Source organism: Saimiri boliviensis, chromosome 13, assembly GCF_048565385.1.
Source record: "Saimiri boliviensis isolate mSaiBol1 chromosome 13, mSaiBol1.pri, whole genome shotgun sequence".
NCBI lineage: Eukaryota > Metazoa > Chordata > Mammalia > Primates > Cebidae > Saimiri > Saimiri boliviensis.
In genome coordinates this window covers 46871698-46892133 of record NC_133461.1, presented here as the reverse complement: position 1 = coordinate 46892133, position 20436 = coordinate 46871698, and the positions used below count along the sequence as shown (strand labels likewise).

The following is a 20436-nucleotide window of genomic DNA, read 5'->3' as shown; positions in this document are numbered from 1 at the left end:
TCATTCATAAGGATAAAATTAAAATGCGCAAAAACCCATTCTGATTATATTAAGTTATTTCGGCTCATTAATGGAGGATTTTTCATTACCCATTATTCACTGCAGTACAGAATATAATTTGTTTCAAAACTCGTTGAACTATTTAATTAATTGTAGGTACCTTTCAAAGTTAAAAAATTACCATCTTTACAAAACTTACTTTGGATTTGAAATATCCATATTCTGTATATTTTAACTTTATATGTTTTCCTGTTTTCAGGAACCTATTCATGTGACTACAAACACTTCAAATGATATTATTTGTCACGCTTAGAAATCCTCACTTAGAGCAGCACTTGTCATAAGAAATGTTCCATATGGAAATGTTTTATAGAGTTCCATCTGGGAAGTTCTGTACCCTCTTCCTTTTGAAGAGAAGGGATATAGACATTAACGTTAGCCTTTCAAATTCTGCTATTAATATACACTAATAAATGCTAATTTAGAACATATAAGCCAAAATGTTACTATTATTTTTCAACATCCGTAATATCTCACATACAACAGACATGTTGATGTCACAAATACTGAATTTTCAATCTACTTTGTTGTCAACTCAGAATATTTGTTAACAAAAAACCCCATCAAATTCCAAAATTCCTGAAAGAATTTTTAACTCTATTTTTAAGATTTCTCATATATTTTAACTGACGTGAGTCATTCTACTTTTAAACAATTTTTGTGAAAATTGTGCACCTTGTAACTTTAACCTAACCATGAAAATGTTTGCATTTATCAATATATATTGCCATCTAGTGGCCATTTCTTAAATCACATTTTGAATCTGAAAATGGAGTGGGCATTTGTCTCAAAAGTGCCACACTGCAGTGATTACATCCAGAAAGATATTTTAGAGAAACCTCTGAACTCAGACTAACTTATTATAATTCCATTATGATAACAGTTCAATTTGCAAGAAACACTTTCTTTAGGAAATCTATTTGATATTCATTTCCATTATCCGTCTTTTCAAAATTTACTGCATACATCTTAAGGGTAAATAATAATTAATCACTACTTCTAAAAAGTCTAATGTTAGACGTCTTTTGAACCGCCTACCCATACATATTTCCACTTGGCTGTTTACATGCAATTTAATTTATGAATTTCCTAGTCATATCAAGTTGTTGGTAGTCATACTGCCTTTTACAAGAAATAATAGTTGTAGTACCAGCTAATTGCAACTAACTAGAATTAAGCTTGTGGTCAGTTCCAAAAGTGATAAAACATTCCACTTTAAGCCTTAAATATAGTTACTGTTTCATTAATTTAAAGATTTTTGAGACGGAATCACGGTCTGTGGCCGACTGGAATGCAGTGGCGCAATCTCAGCTCACTGCAACCTCTGCCTCCCGCGTTCAAGTGATTCTCCTGCCTCAGCCTCCCAAGTAGCTGTGATTAACAAGCGCCAACAGGCCCAGCTAATTTTTTTTTTTTTTAGATGGAGTTTTGCTCTTGTTACCCAGGCTGGAGCGCAATGGCACGGTCTCGGCTCACCGCAACCTCCGCCTCCTGTGTTCAGACAATTCTCCTGCCCCAGCCTCCTGAGTAGCTGAGATTACAGGCACGCGCCACCATGCCCAGCTAATTTTTTGTATTTTTAGTAGAGACGGGGTTTCACCATGTTCACCAGGATGGTCTCGATCTCTTGACCTCATAATCCACCCGCCTCGGCCTCCCAAAGTGCTGGGATTACAGGCCTGAGCCACAGCACCCAGCCGAGCAAATACTTAAAAAAAAAAAAAAAAAAAAGCTATTTGGTGTCTTGTATGCTAGTAAGTAGAAATAAATGATAAACCAGATACGTCTAACTTCTGTTTCATGGGGCATCTATGGGAAAAAAATAAGTGGTAAACACATAATTGTATGCAAAAAAAAATACTTCACTGGAGTATGAAAATCAGTTCTATTCATTCAAAAACCACCCTCCTTTAACGTACTGGGAAGAGAGGCTTTCACGTGTCTACTCACCTGTGCACCAGCAGCTGCTTCTCCAACTCTATTCCCTGCTGGTCACTGCATGAATCACCCACCACCACCCAATATGTGCAATATGGTATTGCTGCTCCACGAAGAACTCAGTAAATGTGAGAGGACCCACTTTCCCGGCTTCCTCCTTCATGTCTCAAAATTCCAAACCAAAAGACTATAAAGGACATATAAGACAGTAATAAGTGTTTGGGGATAAAGAAAAAGGAGTTACTAACTAGAGGAGAAAACTGTGTATTAAGCATGATCATTACCATACTAATAAAAACATTGCCAAGAGTTACATCCTTCAGAGCAGACACCTCTGGATGCACCCCAATTCTAGCAATGCCTCCCTGTCCTTGGGTTCATATTTCTCTAAGGAAACTCCTGACTTTTCAAACCTTCCCATAGCAGTCAAGACTGTCTGCCTGGGAGGTATTCAAAGATGCTTCCTTCTTCCTCTTCATCCAGCTGATAACTATTGAACCCAACAAGCAGGCACATCACACACACACACACACACACACACACACACACTATATTTTCAAGAGCATAAAGTTTAAATTCACAATAAAGACATATTTTCCTAAAACAACCCCTTCTATTGCTCCTAGAGTCAGTATTCTTTGTCTCCCAAAGAACAGTGATGGTTCTCATTTGTTACTTTTCCTTTTTCTTTTCTTTTCTTTTTTTTTTTTTTTCTTTTGAGATGTAATCTCATCCTGTCGCCCAGGCTGGAGTGTGATGGTGTGATCTCAGCTCACTGCAACCTCTGCCTCCCAGGTTCAAATGATTCTCCTGCCTCAAAGTCCCAAGTAGGTGGGATTACAGGCAACCACCACCACATCCAGATAATTTTTATATTTTTAGGAAAGACAGGGCTTCACCATGTTGGCCAGGCTGATCTCAAACTCCTGACCTCATGATCTGAGTGCCTCAGGCTCCCAAAGTGCTGAAATGACAGGCGTGAGCCACCGCACTAGCCTCTTTTTCTTTGTTTTTTTTAAAACAGGGTCTTTCTCTGTTGCCCAGGCTGGAGTGAAGTGGTGTAATCACAGCTCACTGAAGCTTCTACCTTCTGGGCTCAAGTGAGCCTCCCATGTCAACCTCCCAAGGAGCTGGGACTACAGGTGTTCACCACCATACCCAACTGGTTTTTATTTTTTATTTTTATTTTTGTAGAAACAGGGACCTGCTATGTTGCCCAAGCTACTCTCAAACCCCAGGCCTCAAGGAATCCTTCTGTCTCAGCCTCCCAAAGTGTTGGGATTGTGAGCCACCATGCCTGGCCACCTTTTCCTTTCTCTAAGCCTGTGTTCTGAGGCTTCCTGATATATATAAAACAAATAATGAACTGGGCACATTACAGAATTATACACCCTTTGACGACTCTCTCAGCTACATAAAGACACAGCAGACATTACAAAATTAAAATTACTGGGAGGTCTTCCCTTTGGATATGAAGTTAGGTTTGTGAACAAGGAATTTTTTTTTTCTTATGTAATAGGGAGACAGAGTAAGTCTTTTATTCTTCTACTTATTCTTCTAACCAAGCAACATACTTGTTAGTAAGCAATGAGTAGTGATGGTGATGGTATTGAGGGAAACGGTGGTGAATTTTCTCCAGCTACACAGTTGAGTCACTGCTCACAGGAAAATAAAATCCACTATTAAAGGTTTGGAAGATCATAAAGTTAAGATGATTCTTCAATAATTAATATAAATTAGCTTGAATAAAAGGCTGGTAAAGAGAACGGGAAGGATTCCAAGTAGAAGAAAAAGCATATACAAAGCCCTCTGTGCAGAAAGGAGCTTGATCTCATAGGGCAAGGTTAGCAGAACACTAATATCATTCCTTAGCAGTCCACTGGGACTATTTCAATGAGAACACTTTGGGATATGTATTTCTTTCCCGTGAACTGTGTTAACTAAGTTATAAAGAACTTATTATGGAATTCGGGCGTGGTTATCTGTCAGTGGTATCTACTTTTCTTTCTCCCTGGGCTGAGAATGTTAAACTACCCATTTCAACTGCAAAAGTACAGCTGAGAGTCTATTTTCAACCACATACCCACTTCACCAGGTGTCCAGGAATCTTCTAAGAGATTCAGATGTTGGGACCATTATGGAGCAGAAATCCTCATAAGAAAACCACTGTCGTGAAAACTGAAGATATCTGTAGCTCCCATTACAGTTGGAACTGAGTGCAGGTGCTCTTGGGGCAAGCAATGTGACACTTCCTCTTAAATGGAAACTAGACAGCAGACAGCTGGGGACTCTGGTTATAATTACGTGACCTCCATATGCTGACACTATACACAGCTGGCACCCGGGTATCTCTCCTTGTAAATCCCCAAACACCTGAGGTCAGCTCTTGGGTCTGACAATGATGCCACTCAAATTGATGCTGACCTACTACGGATGCTTTTATCCTGGCTTAGAGTGACTCTCTCTTCAAAGACTAAGATATCTTCTTTCCTTGCATCCAGAGATGGAGGAGAAATACATACAGAGTACAAGAGCCAGAGAGAGGGGGAAACAGAAAGAGGGGGTGGGGGGAGTAGAAAAGTAGAGTTTTCTTTCATATCTCGTTGCCTCAGAAAGAAATTCAAAAAGCAACTGAGGAAATAGAAGCATCAGTTATCATTTGAAAGCAGAAAAGATGTTTCAGAAAATGATGATAAAAAATAATGCTAACATATCATTGACAACTTTGAGATCATTGGCCTGAGACCAGTGGAAATGAGAAAGAGAATGATCTTTTTCAAAGTGAATATTCCTAACCAATCCCAACCAACAGAGCTGCCAATTTTCAAATGCTTTGCTAAAATGACAGAAGTGTCTCCGTCTTGTTTCAAATACTTTTAATCTTTGCAACTTTAAACTAAGATAGTTGGAAGCTGTCGCACTCCCTGCTTGCCAGCAGAGACATCAGGTGCTTCTTCAATGAACAAACTACCAATTTAGTACCGCTAAATAAAATTAAGCAACAAGTATCTATTCCTGAATAACAAATGATGGCAAAGCTTAGTGGTTTAAAAGAACACGTATTTATTATCTCACAGTTCCTTTCGGTTTGAAATCTGTTCTGTTTCAGGGTCTCTCGCAGGCTATAATCATGGTGCCAGTGGTCTATAATCATTGCAAGGGTCAACCAGGTAAGGATCTGCTCCCAAGTTTTAGCATGTTTGCAATCAGGACTCAGTTCTTCACGTGCTCTTGGGGTGATGGCCTCAGTTCCTCTCTAACTTGTTGGCTGGAGGGGCCCTCAGATTTTTGATGTATGGGCATACTCAACATGGAAACTTGCTTCATCAATAGTAGAAGCCGAAACAGCAACAGAGTCAACAAACAAGATGGACATTGCAATATCTTGTAACCAAATTACAGAAGTGATACCTCCTCAATTTTGCATGCTCTGTTAGTTGGAATAGAGTCCCAATCTCCAGCCTGCATTCAAAGGGAGATTACATCAGAGTATGAATCACTGAGGACCGTCTGAGAGGTCTTCCTGCCACAAAAGGAATAGGCTTCTTGATGAGACTTGTAGTCCTCCTAAACACCTGTTTTAAGTGCTTACTGCATGCATTCACACACACAAGAGAGCTTGCAATCTACCATTTGAACTGGAATGACACATCAACCATGTCTTTGAGACCTGGGAAATTGTCCTATGTCTCAGTCCAAAGCAACAGCGGGGAAGTGGTTTAGCACTGGATACTATTACCTCGCTGCCAGTCATGCACACTAGTAATATCTGCCAAGGCACACATTTCAGCGGCCAGCTTTTCAGTGCCATGAACATTTTAGCCAGTATTTAATACCCATCAATAATTAACTGTACTGTTTGGACCAGTATTAGATATTTGGACTCGCTAATGAATAGGAGACAGTACGGGTCAGGGTTCAAGGAGAACAGACCACACCTTGGGTAGTTTTAGAAAAAAGTATTAGTTAAGACTATTAATTGCTTACAGACTTGTTGAGAAGCCTGAGGAAACACATTCTAAGTTGAGTAAGTAGGAAGTAATACAGAGCCACACTGCAGAACAATGTCACCAAGGGAGCTGCTTCTACAGCACGTGGCTCCAGGAGTCAACCACCACTACCACACTTACAAAGCTACCACCATCGGGACAAAGCTACAGTCAAGAAGCATCAATGATCAGGAAACGATGGCAGAAAAATAAGGCACCTCCAAAATAGTTCTTTTCAGAAGAAAAGCACATGAAAAACACAAGCCAGGCCTCTACCTCACTTCTGATTTCTAGGGCATGCACAAAGGTACCTGATGGATGGAACTGAAAATGTGGACCAATTTGCAAATGCAGGTGAGGCTGAAAAATTTAGTTATTACATTTCCGGCTCATGAACTACAGGAAAATATATGAGAAGAAATAGGAAATTGATGTTTTGAGTGCTGGATCAATTTGAGTGATAGTTTTTCAGGCCCGTGAGCTTGTCTCAAAGTAACTCCTGGCATGACCAGATGAAAAACTGTGTGGCCACATGCCCGTCCACCATCGCTGTACCACCTTCTCACCTCCTTTTTCTAATTGCTTTCCTAGAGCAGATGCTGGATCATTAATTTCCATATAGCAAATAGCAAGACGGAGGAGTATAATATGAGACTATGATGCCACACAGAGACCCATTCATGCTAACTTTAGGTTAAGAGTTGTTTTTTGTTTTTTAAGTGTCACATTTTGTTTAAATTACAGGTGGTTGTAATTCTTACCTCTGCCTTCAGCAGACTTACAAGAAGAAAAGAAAATCAGTATGATCTGGAGAAGAGGTAAGTGGTCAAATATAAAGATACGTAACTTATCCTTCAACAGCTGAGACACAAATGGAAGAAGCATTTGCAATCAGTATCACAAATGGGATGCAGCATCCTCATCTGATTTGTCAGCTAGTTTAATTTGGTTCCTTTTCTTATTCAGGACTGAATAAGGTCTTGCCACTGCATTCCATGTTTTTCCTACACTTGATTTTATGAGAGCTGCACCTGTTCTTCCTTATCTTGTTTGCTGGTTCGAGTAGACAACCACATCAACACATGTGCACAACACTTACTGTTTCAAGTTTCCAGATTTTCATCCTATTTTAAATTATAGTTTGGTATTTACCTCTTGTTTTCTTACATTTGTGTCTTTTTGTCTCTCTTGATAAAAATTTTTTCCATGGTATCTCAGTAAAACCTTCCTTTTCTCCAGTAAATTCCACAATGATATAAAATAATCTAAATCCTCAGTCCGAATGCTGTTCCCTTGAATGCTTTTGCTTCTGGAGTTCTGGTTTTTCTTTGCTTTCTCCAAACTCTGACATAGAGTCTTTTCTTTCTAGATAAGAATTTTGCCTAGTCTATTTGTATTTCTATCTGTATTAGGTTATTTAATAAATTTTTGACTACATTTTTGGTTTACATGGTTGTTTTTCAGAATCTCTGTCTACCATTCCCCTTGCCTTCAGGTATGACGCTTTTTTTTCTGAAGATCTTGACCATATCCTCACATCAAAAAAAAAAAAAAAAAATCCAAGTCGTATTGTGATTCACTACTTCTTAATATGGAGTTCTCTTCACTATTGTCATACAGAAATTAAAAATCCACACTTTATAGAAAAGAAAACTTCTGCATTACACAAAGAATCTTAAGTACAGTTTTAAAATATTTATAATTATTTATATGAATGTAACATTGTCTTAGGTATTCTCTAATGGAAAGAAACCATGTCTAAATTTGCAATTATTTTTGAAAGTAAGTATTTATTATACAGAAATGTTGTAGCCTCAAGACTTTTGTCATTATTTTCTTTAGCTAGAACATCTGTATATAAATTAAAGAGACAATAAGGAACAAGAAAAATTTTAAAAATACTAAGTAAGTACTGATATATTCAAATAAGTATAGAATTCATCCTTGATATATTTTAAAAACTGACTGTGGTAATATTTCAACAGTACCACTGTTTTCATGAACCAAAGACAAATAATCCTTAATGTCTAGTACTGAAAACATCTGGATTCTTGGCATGATATGAATAAAATGTATGTGGTTAAAGTAAGAAGTAAGAGGTAGCTTTTACTTTTACCCCCCAGGTTTTTTATGTTGATACACAAAGCTGGACTATGACAGCCTAATATGTTTGCATCTAGATAAGTCTATAATGGTTTTATCTCAAGCTGAATTCACCATAAGGTAGAATAAAACCAATTAAAATAAATTTACCAATTGTAATCAAGCAAGAAATGTAGCTTAATCATATGCGCCCCACCAAACTCTGAAAAGAAACAAACACCAAAATATATAAACAAAAGTCTTGTAGTTTTACATGTAGCACAGCTTCTGACCTCCATCCCACCTCAAAGAGAGAGTACTGAGAAGAGAAGAGAAATTATTTTTTAAATCCTGAGTATTTCTACCAATAGCCTTCAATTCTGAGATAAGCTGACAGCTGCTGTGAGGAAAATTACAAAGACAAAACCACTGAGAGTAGAAAACTGCTGGGAGCAGAAGTTTTCAAGGTTCACCTTGAGACTTCAGCTGAGGCAGGAAGATCACACACAGCCTTTCATCTTTCAGGGCACTAGGCAGAGTGGAGGATGAAACGCTGCTACCGTAAGAATGGAAAACATCCCCAACCGGGATAGTTCAGATGGGTGGAACTTAGAGATGATATGTATTTTGTTATTTATATTTGTTTTCAATGTTTACATTTTTAAAAATAAGCATAGATCATTTTTATCATAATAATATCTTCAAAAAAACAGGAACATAATGATTATCTCATACCTTTTTCATTATACCTTTTAAAAAACAGGAACATTATGACTACCTCATTATACCTTTTTATGTTTCTGTTTTTAGAAAAAGATACATGCAGGAAGATGTATCATGACATTAAGTAGTTATTGACTCAGTTGGGCATTGGTATTCTACCATACTCTTATGGGCAGTCAACACCACAGAGCAGCTCACTGATCTCTAACGTTAACCCTTGCGTCATTATTAAAATAATCTTTTAAAAGTGCTTGATTGACATTCTCCAAAATGCTCCCTTTATTCTCAAAGGTTTTATTTGGACAAAATTTTATCCATAAAGCACTTCTTAGTTAATTGAAAAGACAATTGGATGCAAAAACCAATTTTAAAGCCTGCTTGTGAGGATATTTCATAATTACAACATTAATTGGGTTGATTAAGTCAACATGATTTTGAAAATTACCTTCACAAAGACAGCTCCTATGTCCACACATTGCAGTTTCTCAGAAAGAGTGTCATTTCTTCTAAAAGAAAGAAATACAAGAAATCCTTAAAAACATGAAAAATGTTTTTAAACATAAAGTCAACACTACTGGGTATTTTAAAAATGTATTTTTAAAAGAGCCAACAGGTATATATATTTGTAAATGAGATCAAATAATTTTATGACTTGAAATAATTGTAAGTGATACTTGAAGTATATATGAAGTATTTGAAGTATATTTACCAGCTCTACAGGGAAATTAAGCACAGCATCATAAACTATTTTATATAAATATCACCAAAATCAGGAAATATTTTGTAAATAACTTCTATGGACAAATGCTATCACTTAGCCTGAGTCATTAGGATTTAACATTTCACTCATGGCTCAGTAGGGAATAAAGCTAAACTTCTAGACATTGAGCAATGCATTCCTTGATTGTTTTATTTCCGGCACATCTTTGCACACATAAAATATCAGAAGCAGCATATAAACATAAAAACAAATGGAATCAATTGGAAAATTAAGAATTCTGTAGAATCCAGCATCAGCAGAATGGCAGACTAAAAAGGTCCAAACGGTTTTCCTCCAAAAAAACATTTAAAAAGAACAATAACAACCACACAACACCCTGAAACAATGTAAACCAACTTTGAATGAGCTCTGAAAACAAAGGTTTGTAGCAACCAAGCAAACGCCAAATCGAGAAGACATCTCCAAAACAGTGGGAAACATTTTGTGATGTTTTCACTTTTCCCACTCCCTCCCTGGCCAGGTGGCAATCTTGGTATTACAAAAACAACTCAGTTTCAAGTTCCTCTCATCTTCAAATTGAATGGAGCAGAATATATCTTATTTGCAAATTATTGCATGTATCTGTTCTAGTATGGTTGGAGGTTATTTTAAGAACCGATGTGCTAGTCTCTGTCTGGCATAATTTGAACTACAAGGAAATAAAGAGATCCTCACAAAAGCTATAAGGAACTACAAACCCAAATACACTTGGGATAAGAGACCACACAGGATAGACCATCTGAGGCCCAGAGGAGAAGCTGAGGTAAGAATCTGGGAAATTAAGACATTGAAAAGCAACTGCTTACATACATAGGGGATTTTAGAAAAGTCACAAGTGCATGTCCACCACGATTCATGCTCAGAAATGTCCTGAGAAGATCTTAAGCTTTGATTTCAGGGTAAGGCCTAGGCTCAGAGCAAGCCTAGCTAACAGGTGAATGGCTGCTCCTGCATGAAGTAAGTTTGTGTAGACTGGGAGAGGGTTGTTCTTTCTTTTCAGTATTTTTTTTTTTTTTCTGCAAGAGCAGGGTGTTTTTGTTTATGTTTCAGCTCCTGGCATTCAGGGAAATCTCTTCCAAAGCATTTGCTTAACATGAGCTAAAGAAAGAGAGACTTCAACGGGTACTCATAACAAGAATAATTGCTGCCTAGTTTAAAAATGTCTCAAAACAGATGGACTACTGAAGCTTTTAACAATTAAAAAAAAAAAAAACAGAAAATCTTGAAGAATGGGGAAAATCTGATTTTTAGAGTTACTGCATTATAATAATGAAATGCCCAATTCGTAACAACAACAAAATAATCACAAGGTATATAAGGATAAGGAAAGCATGATTCATTCAAAGAAACAAAATAAATTGGCAAAAACTGCCTGGGAGGAAGCCTTGACATCACACTAACCAGACAAAAAAATTCAAAACAACTGTCTTAAATGTGCTTAAAGAGCTAAGGGAAAATTACAAATCTGTTTTAAAAACTGGAAGTAAAAAAGGGAAATAGGAGAAAATAAAACATGCATTCCAATTTCCTTACCTATAGTCACTGACACTCAAAATATTTAATATATCATGTAAAGAGGGCAATTAAATAGCAGAAGTCTCAGCATATTTAAAAGTACAGAGGTAAACACTATGAAAGACAATAATATTGACTAAAATGGTGTAGTGAAAAGATGTAAAAAAAAGAGAGAGAAAAGATAATAGGCTAATTTTACCACCACCTAACATTACTTCAATATCCACAAGTGAAAAATATACTTAATATTAATAAAGCATTAATATACTTGTTTTTTAAAAAAATTTCTCCAGATTAGAAAAGAAGCAAGATAAAATTATCTATTTTAAGAATATACAAGTGTGCAAGAAACCTAAAACAAATTGATACAAAGAATACAAGACCGCCGGGCGCGGTGGCTCAAGCCTGTAATCCCAGCACTTTGGGAGGCTGAGGTGGGTGGATCACGAGGTCAAGAGATCGAGACCATCCTGGTCAACATGGTGAAACCCCGTCTCTACTAAAAATACAAAAAATTAGCTGGGCATGGTGACGCATGCCTGTAATCCCAGCTACTCGGGAGGCTGAGGCAGGAGAATTGCCTGAGCCCAGGAGGCGGAGGTTGTGGTGAGCCGAGATCGCGCCATTGCACTCCAGCCTGGGTAACAAGAGGGAAACTCCATCTCAAAAAAAAAAAAAAAAAAAAAAAAAAAAAGAATACAAGACCAGTATATACAAAACAATTGTATTTTTATATACTTGCAATAAATAATCTGACCATGACTTACATCTTTAAAAAATACTTAGGGTCCAGGCGCAGTGCTCACACCTGTAATGCCAGCACTCTGGGAAGCCGAGGCGGGTGTATCACCTGAGGTCAGGAGCTCGAGACCAACCTGGCCAACATGGAGAAACCTCGTCTCTACTAAAAATACAAAATTATCCAGGCATGGTGACATGTGCCTGTAATCACAGCTACTTGGGAGACTGAGGCAAGGAGAATTGCTTGAACCCAGGAAGCAGAGATTGTGCTCCAGCCTAGGCAGCAGGAGGGAAATTCCATCTAAAAAGAAAAACAAAAAACAAAAAAACTTAGGAATAAATTTAACAAAAGAATTGCAAATTTATATTCTGAAAGCTAAATTTTTTAAGAAATCAAAGTTAATAATAAATGGAAAAATATCCCATATTCATGGAACAGAAGACACAATATTGTTAAAATGGCAAGAAGTCCTAGAATGATTGCAGATTCAACACAATTCCTATCAGAATCCTAGCTGGCCTCTTTGTAAACTAGTCTTTCCAGTAAATGGTTTTGAAACAACCAGATCCAGCAAAAGAAAAGAAAAATGAATCCATACCTTGTATCCTAAACAAAAATTAACTCAAAATGGATAAAACACATAAATATAAGTGTTAAAACTGTAAAGCTATTAGTGGAAACTATAGGTGTAAATCTTTGTGATCTCAGATGTGGCACTGGTTTCTTACATATGACATCAAAGCACAAGCAACAACAACAAAATTGGATAAAACAGACTTCACCAAAATTTAAAAAAAAAAAAGTGGGCCTCAAAAACACTATGAAGGAAGTGAATGAACAATCCACAAAACGGGAGAAAATACTTGCAAATCACATCTTATGAAGGATGTATACCCTAAGCATATGAGGAATGCTTACAACTCAGTATTTATTTTTTAAATCCCACTTTAAAATGGGAAAAGATGTCTCCACAAAAGATATACAAATAGCCAATAAGCACGTGAATAAATGTTTAACATTATTAGTTATCAGGTAATTGCAAATTAAAAATACAATGAGATATCACTTCGCAACCACTAGAATGGCTGTAGCCAAAAAAGGGAGAAAATAAACACTGGCAAGGGTGCGACGAAATCAGAAGCCTCATTACTGTGGGAATGTAAAATGGTACAGTTGCTTTGGAAAACATTTTAACAGGTGCTCAAAAATTAAACATGTGATCTAGCAATTATAGTCTCAGGTCTTCTCACCAAAAGAGATACCGACACTCTTGCTATTACCACACTGTCTTTACTACCTTGCTTTATAGTAAGTTTTGCAATCAGAAAGTGTGATGTTCCAACTTTGTTTTTCTTTTTTGTTTGGTTTGGCTATTGTAGGTCACTTGAGTTTCCTTAACAATTTTAGTATCAGTTTGTCGAATTCTACAAAGAAATGAGCCAGAATCCTGATCCGAATTGTGTTGAATCTGAAATCAATCTAGCGTTTATTACCATTTTATTATTATTATATATTTTCCAAAAAGTCACTTAGATCCCTCTCTATTCTGAAGTCTTCGTCAATTTTACAGAACTGATGATGAAAACCTCACCAATTTTACAGAATTTTTAACAGAATTAAAAAAAATTATGCCACAATCCCAAACTGGGTTTTTTTTAACCTAATGTTGACAAGGTATGGAAAATAAATAAATTTTATCATGGAAATTATCTCAAGTACATTTATTTATTTATTTATTTATTTATTTATTTATTTATTTAAAGATGGTGTCTTTCTCTGTTGCCCAGGCAGCAGCGTGACGGCATGATCTCGGCTCACTGCAACCTCCACCTCCCAGGTTCAAGCCATTCTCCTACATCAGCTTCCCAGGTAGCTGGGGCTACAGACATGCACCACTACGCCCAGCTAACGTTTTTGTGTTTTTAGTAGAAATGGGAGTTCCACCATGCTGGTCAGACTGGTCTCGAACTCCTGACTTCACGTGATCCACCCACCTTGGCTTTCCAAAGTGCTGAGATTACAGATGTGAGCCATCATGCCTGACCAAGTACATTGATTTGATTCATGTAGAAACAGCAGGAAGAAAGCACTTATAAATATGTGCCCATCACACCTGAATTGCACTGAGATTTTATGGTATGTAAAATAAAGCATCTGGTTTCAAATAAAGAAATGAAAAGCAAAGTAAATAAAACAGTGTATTAACTATGAATTAACATACAGCTGAAGTAATTAAAAATGAAGTAAATGGATCAATAATTACCATATCATACATTACTCATGTTTGACACCTCCAAAAAGTATCTCAAACATGTTATTTGGATACATACATAAACACAGCAATAGAATTCACTCCATAGTAAAACAATTTGACAAGTGAGTGTCCTTACCTGTATTTATAGTAAATGTCATCTTTTATCTTTCTTACCAGCATGTAAGTTGTAGAACTGTTGGTGCGAAAGTGAAAAGATGACCTAGACTGAGGAATACAGATGGACCAATACATAACATAAGGTTCGTAAGGACATGCAGACTCTGTGTGAAGGGGATGTTTTCCAAGCCTTGTAACAAGAGTGGACTGACTTAAGGTGGAGACAAAACATTCAAAGGTGATATAAGCTGGCTGAAGGGAAAACATCAGATCTGAAATCAGATTAGGCTCATTACTGTGAAGATACGTTAGAAGGCAAGTTGGAGTCCCATTGTTAGAAGAAGAAGATGCCAAATGGGGATCCGGGCAGCTTAGGTTCTCAAAAACACTGGCTGGTTCATGCCTTTTTATCTATTCTCTGTGATATGCCAGAGTCATTCACATGGGGCCACCACTATGACATGCAAATAAGGCATCTGGCAAGTGACAAACCAGGATGCAAACTCACTTCTAACTCTGGGTTAGAGCAAATAAGCAGAAAAAATAACACCAAAGGACGAAGGAGGAGAAGGGGGAGGCAGAAGACTGGGGAGAAGAAAATAAAACGAGTGTTTGCTTCTGCAACACATTTACTAAAATTGTACATTAATGTACAGAAATTAGCATAACCCCAGCACAAGGATAACACACAGATTTGTGAAGTGTTTCTTATAAATTTAAGAATGGGCCGAGCATGGTAGCTCATGCCTGTAATCTTAACACTTTGGGAGGCTGAGGAGGGTGGATCACTTGAGGTCAGAAGTTTGAGACCATCCTGGCCAACATGGTAAAACTCCATCTCTACTAAAAATACAAAAATTAGCTGGGCATGGTGGCACATGCCTGTAATCCCAGCTACTCAGGAGGCTGAGGCAAGAGAATCACCTGAACCTGGGAGGCGGAGGTTGCAATGAGCTGAGATCACAGCACTGCACTCCAGTTTGGGAGACAGAGATTCCGTCTCAAAAAATAAAAAATAAAGAATGTTTTAAAAAGAAGAGATGTCAAAGAAAGAAGATGAAAGGAGGAGAAAGAAGAAAATGAGGAAAATATATGTACTAACATTTAACCTATGGTGCCGAAGCTATTATAGCTCATGTCTCTCTGCTCAAAACCATTCAATCGATCTTATTCAAAGTGAGATCCCATGTCATTATTACTTTTTAAATTGTATTTGTTTGTTTGTATTGAGACATGATCTCACTCTGTCACCCAGGCTGGAGTGCAGTGGCACAATCATAGCTCACTGTAGCCTCCAAATGCTGGGCTCAAGTGATCTTCCTGCCTCAAACTCCCAAGTAACTGGACCTACAGGCCTGTGCCACCGCACCAGCTAATTAATTGTAGATATGAGGTCTCACTGTGTTTCCCAGACTTGTCTTGAACTCCTGGTCTCAAGCAATCCTCTCACCTCAGTCTTCCAACGTGCTAGGATTCCAGACGTGAGCCGCCATGCCTGGCCTCCCATCTGCTATCACAGTCAATGATCCTACAGACCCTGCTTCCCACTGTTGCCTCCTCTTCATCTCCTCCCACTCTTCCTCTCTCTCAATCAAATTCAGCTGCATCGATTTTATTAAACATATCAAGTAAAATGCCACCTCAGGGCGTTTGAATCAGCTGTTTCCTTTCCCCAGAAGTTCTCTTTTGGTTTTCACCCCATGCCCACATGGCTTCCTCCCTCACTTCCATTCACTTTCTTCACGTCTCTACTCAAATACTGCCCTTTCATAAAGGCCTCCTTCCGCCACTCTTAATAAAATAAAAACCTGCCATCATTCTCTGTGCTCCTTACTCTAGCTTTATTTTTCTTCAGATTATTTATTGCCGCATGAAGTATTATACATGTATTTGTGCATTTGTTTATTACCTGTCTCCCCTCCGTTTCTGGAATGTAATTGACAGGAGAACACAGATTTTGACTGTTTTGTTCACTGCTGCATCTTTAGCGTCAGGAACTGTGTGTGCTTGGCATGTGGTAGTTCACCAGGAAATATTTGTCGAAGTTTGAATGACTGAATAAATGAGCAATTGAATGAAGCACCCTGTTTTAGACAATGAACTGAAACACAGAGAAACTAAGCAGCTTACCCAGGTCACTTGGAAAGTTAAACATTTTTTTCCTGGTGAGTCAAACAATTATTGTACCTGTTTAAAACATAAGTAGCATTCAAACTTGAAGATTGTATTTTGCCTGTGTGTGTGTGTGTGTGTATGTCTATGCCTGTGTGTGAGTGTGTATGTGCTTGTGTGTACATGTGTGTGCATGTGCATGTGTGTGCCCGCATGTGTATGCATGAGTGTTATGTGCATGTGTATGTGTATATGTGTCTGTGTGTGCATGTCTGTCAGTGTGTGTGTGTGCATGGGTGTCTGTGTGTATGCATGTGTGCATGTGTGTGCATGTGCATGTATGTGTGCATGTGTATCTGTGTGTGCATGTGTGTATGCGTGTGTGTGCATGTATGTCTGCAAGTGTGTGTGTATATGTGTGTGTTTATGTGCTGTCCTTCTCTTTAGATCACTGTTTGCTGCCTAATCCTCAGCTATCAAGATAATCATCTGATTCTATTGTTACACGTTTGGTACGCATGTTGATGTATAGACTGGAGATAGGAAATTACTCTAGCTTGCTGACATCATTTACTTAATTGGTTTACCAAGAAAATCTGGTTAGAAAGATTGGTTAGATTCAAAAATTACAACTTTTTGAAATACTAGTATAAAATACTATTTTAAAAAAATTGAGAAGTTCTTGATCTGAAGATCTGAAGAGCAGAAATCCTTCACTCTGATTTCCAGTTAATTGAAGGGGCGTATAATCCTTGAAATTCAGACGCAATCTAGGAATAGAAGAATGAGGAGAACTCTAATCTTAATCTAATAAAATTAGGTTTTTATTTCACTCTTGCTACCTGCCTAAATGGGGAGGATGTCAAGATAAAGAAAAAAGTTATGAAAAAAATTGAAGCATATTTTCTACATCTGAATTTGTGATTGATAATACAATTTGTAGCCTAAATTAACACATAAATAAAATCTAATTCCTTCTAAATGATATGTGATCTTTCTGGATCGAAAGGATGAGGTGAGTGGCATTCTTTTGAAACATTTTAAGTTTAGACTCAGAGAGGTATTCATTTTACACTCCTCTGAGACATCACTGTCTTTGCGGATCAGCAATATCCTGCTTCACCAAGGTAGAACCACAGAACGAAAATGTGACTAAACTAAAATTCTAAGAAAATTCATGTCACTTCTTTCTTCTCTGTTTTTTCTCTTCCTATTCCTTATATGCTTAAGACCATTTTTTATATTTCCCCAAATAAAGTTGTATTATTATATATCTGCTTTAAAGTGTCTGTGATGATTCACATTAAGAAAAAGAAACTGAGAGACCTTAGTGTATTCGAAATTTCTGTGAAATTGCTCTTTAGCTTGGAACCCATCACATCATGTCACAGAAACCTGAAAAGTCTATGAGCCATAATTTTAATGTCACAGCACAAGTTTATAACCAATAATGTAGTGTAGGCAGAATCAGATTACATATGTATAGGAATTGAATCTATTAAGGCTAAAACTAAAATCTATCTTTTAATAAAATAAATTATATGTTTGCATTGCACAACACACATTTACCTTAAGGCATTTGGAAAATAACACAATAGAATCAATATAAATTACATGAGAATTCAGTAGCAAAATATTCAGATTCCTTGTGGAATCATATTTCATTTATTAGTTTGAACCAATAAAAACACTGGTTTATAGTGTTCAAAGTGCGTATTTTTCTCCCACTGTGGTTGCATTGTGCATGCGGGGCAGAGAAATATTCTTGAAATGGGTAAGTTGCAGCTGTAGCTTTCTTCAAATTGGTTTCTGAAGATCCTTTTCTCTTTGAAGTTGCATGTAGTAACAACAATCCTGGCACTGTCAATTTATCTGTCCACTCCCACGTGTCTATTCCTATTTGTTCATGGGCATGGGAGAGGTCTGAGTCACTGAAGGGTGTGTTCCCCACTTTCCTGTAGATACTTGAAAGGGAGCCATGCACACTGGTGCCCAGAGGCAAAGGCAGAACACCAAGGTTCTCCCACCTTGAGGACTCACTTAGAACTTACATAAGCTACCCCTCTAAATAAATAAATAAATAAATAAATAAATAAATAAATAAACATAAAGAAAGAAAAAGGCAAACAGTTTATCCTGAAACGAAATGTTTATTACCTCTCTCTCACTAATTTCCAGTTGTTTGACTAGTAGGTAAGAATCTCAGTTCACTTCTCTTATGTTCCAGAAATTTAACTTCTTTCATTTTTCTATTAGTCAATTTCTATTTCAAGTCCTAACTGAGCCAAAATATCAGAAGATAAATCTCAGTCTTTTGGGATTTTATCTTCAGACTGGTGTTTCTGAGGTTGAGTGTAGATTTTGCCTACTTCTATAGGGTAATGAGAGCTCTGGGTAAGGACAGCATCTGGCGTTTGGACATAAACTTACACAGGTAGTCACTGAGGCAGCCCTTACTCTCGTCATGGTCACCTGGGAGCTTTAGGCTAGGAATTTCCGTGTTAATTTTATTATATACCTAGATAGTATCTAACAAACAGAGACACATAGTTGCTTAAATGGGATGGGAGTTGGGTAATAAGAACAAATTGAACTACCAGAAAAGAAGAAAAGGTGTTACAGAATTTCTATGTGTATTATAATCTCATACTTCTGCAGAAAAATAGCTAATCTCTTCCCCATCTTCCCAGGTGATCCCTGTTGCCCAAACTAAATCCTGTTGTCTCTCTGTTCTCTGGAAGGTAAAATGTTGGGCAGCCAACGGACAGGGGCACAAGCTCCTGGGCGATTTCTTGAAACTCAATAAGCAAAGTCTGGGAGAAAGAGAATCTTATATAGAGGAAAATGTGATAATTTTTAAGTAGATTTGATGCTGCTATGTTTTTGGTGAATTAATTTTAGAGCAGAAGCTAGTATTTCACTGAAAGCCACTCTCAATATGAATGTATAAAGTCTAGGCAAGGACTCCCTAAAGTTGTTCAATGGTGTTACACAGAACATATTCTGGCATAGCAATGTAGCATGTTATTTTCAGCAGACATTACCCTCCAGAACTGATTCTATTTTAGACAACATGCTGACTAATGTACAGAGCAGCTTGACAGAAAGATGGATCCGTTTGGATAGTTCAGATCTGAACAACAGCAGATTTTCAATCAAGTTTCAAATTTTTAGAAGGTTTTACCATTTTAAGTATAGATATTATAATTAGAATTATGCCCGGATTGAGAAATTTTTATCCAAAAGATATTTTTCAGCTTAAATAAAATTAAACAATTTTAATTTTTCCAAAGCAAAGTTAAACTATTTTTTAAATTATTTCATTAAAATTATTGTAATAAGAATAATTTTCTGCTTATTTTCACAATACAAAATTGAATCATTTGATTAATTGGTGGCTTATTTAAAGTTAAACCATTGATAGTATTTGCATTGTCAGTTTCCTTTGTGACTATTTACGTTAGCCAATTTTTATAGCTGTAAATATTTGCCAAAAAGATATGATGCTTCCACAAATAACAAGTATTTATATATACTGTTATACTCATTATCAGATTGATTTTTGCTTTATCTCATTTGATTTTCCTTTTAAAACTACTCATTTTGAATTTGATAGAAGACTGATAGTCATATTTGTTTCTGAGAAAAGTCTGAACAAGTCTTTTCAGATATCCTAGGATTTCATTCCAACTAAACGGATGCATGAAACTTCCTTGTTTCAGTGAAAGAAGCCAGACACACAGGGCTATATATGTATGATTTCATTTATATGAATGTTCAGACTAGGCAAATCCACAGAGAAAGAAAAGATATTAGTGGTGGCCAGAAGACAATGCAGTGAGGGAAGAGGGGAATGATTGCTTAAAAGCTTTCCTCTTGGGGTGATGAAAATGTTCCAGAACTAGATAGTAGTAACAGTGCACAACATTTTGAATGTACTAATGTCACTGAAATAGACACTTTACAATGGTGGAAATGATGAATTTTAACCACTCATAACCATGTTTTATGAATTTTACTACTTTTTTAAGTAAAGGGAAAAGAAGGTTCTGAGATTCAAACCTGTGCAATCAAAATAAAACTGTCGAATAGAGAAGACTGTAAACATATTCTGAATACGATTTAATTTTTCTGCCCGTGAAAC

At 36.9% G+C, this 20436-nt stretch overlaps 1 non-coding gene across 1 annotated transcript; it reads left to right on the top strand.

Annotated features, from left to right (window-relative positions):
* The first annotated feature begins 14788 nt into the window (after nt 1-14788).
* On the top strand, nt 14789-14896 carry LOC120361711 (U6 spliceosomal RNA). The gene has a single exon (XR_005577849.1). It is a non-coding gene; the product is annotated as a U6 spliceosomal RNA (small nuclear RNA).
* Nucleotides 14897-20436: the final 5540 nt, after the last annotated feature.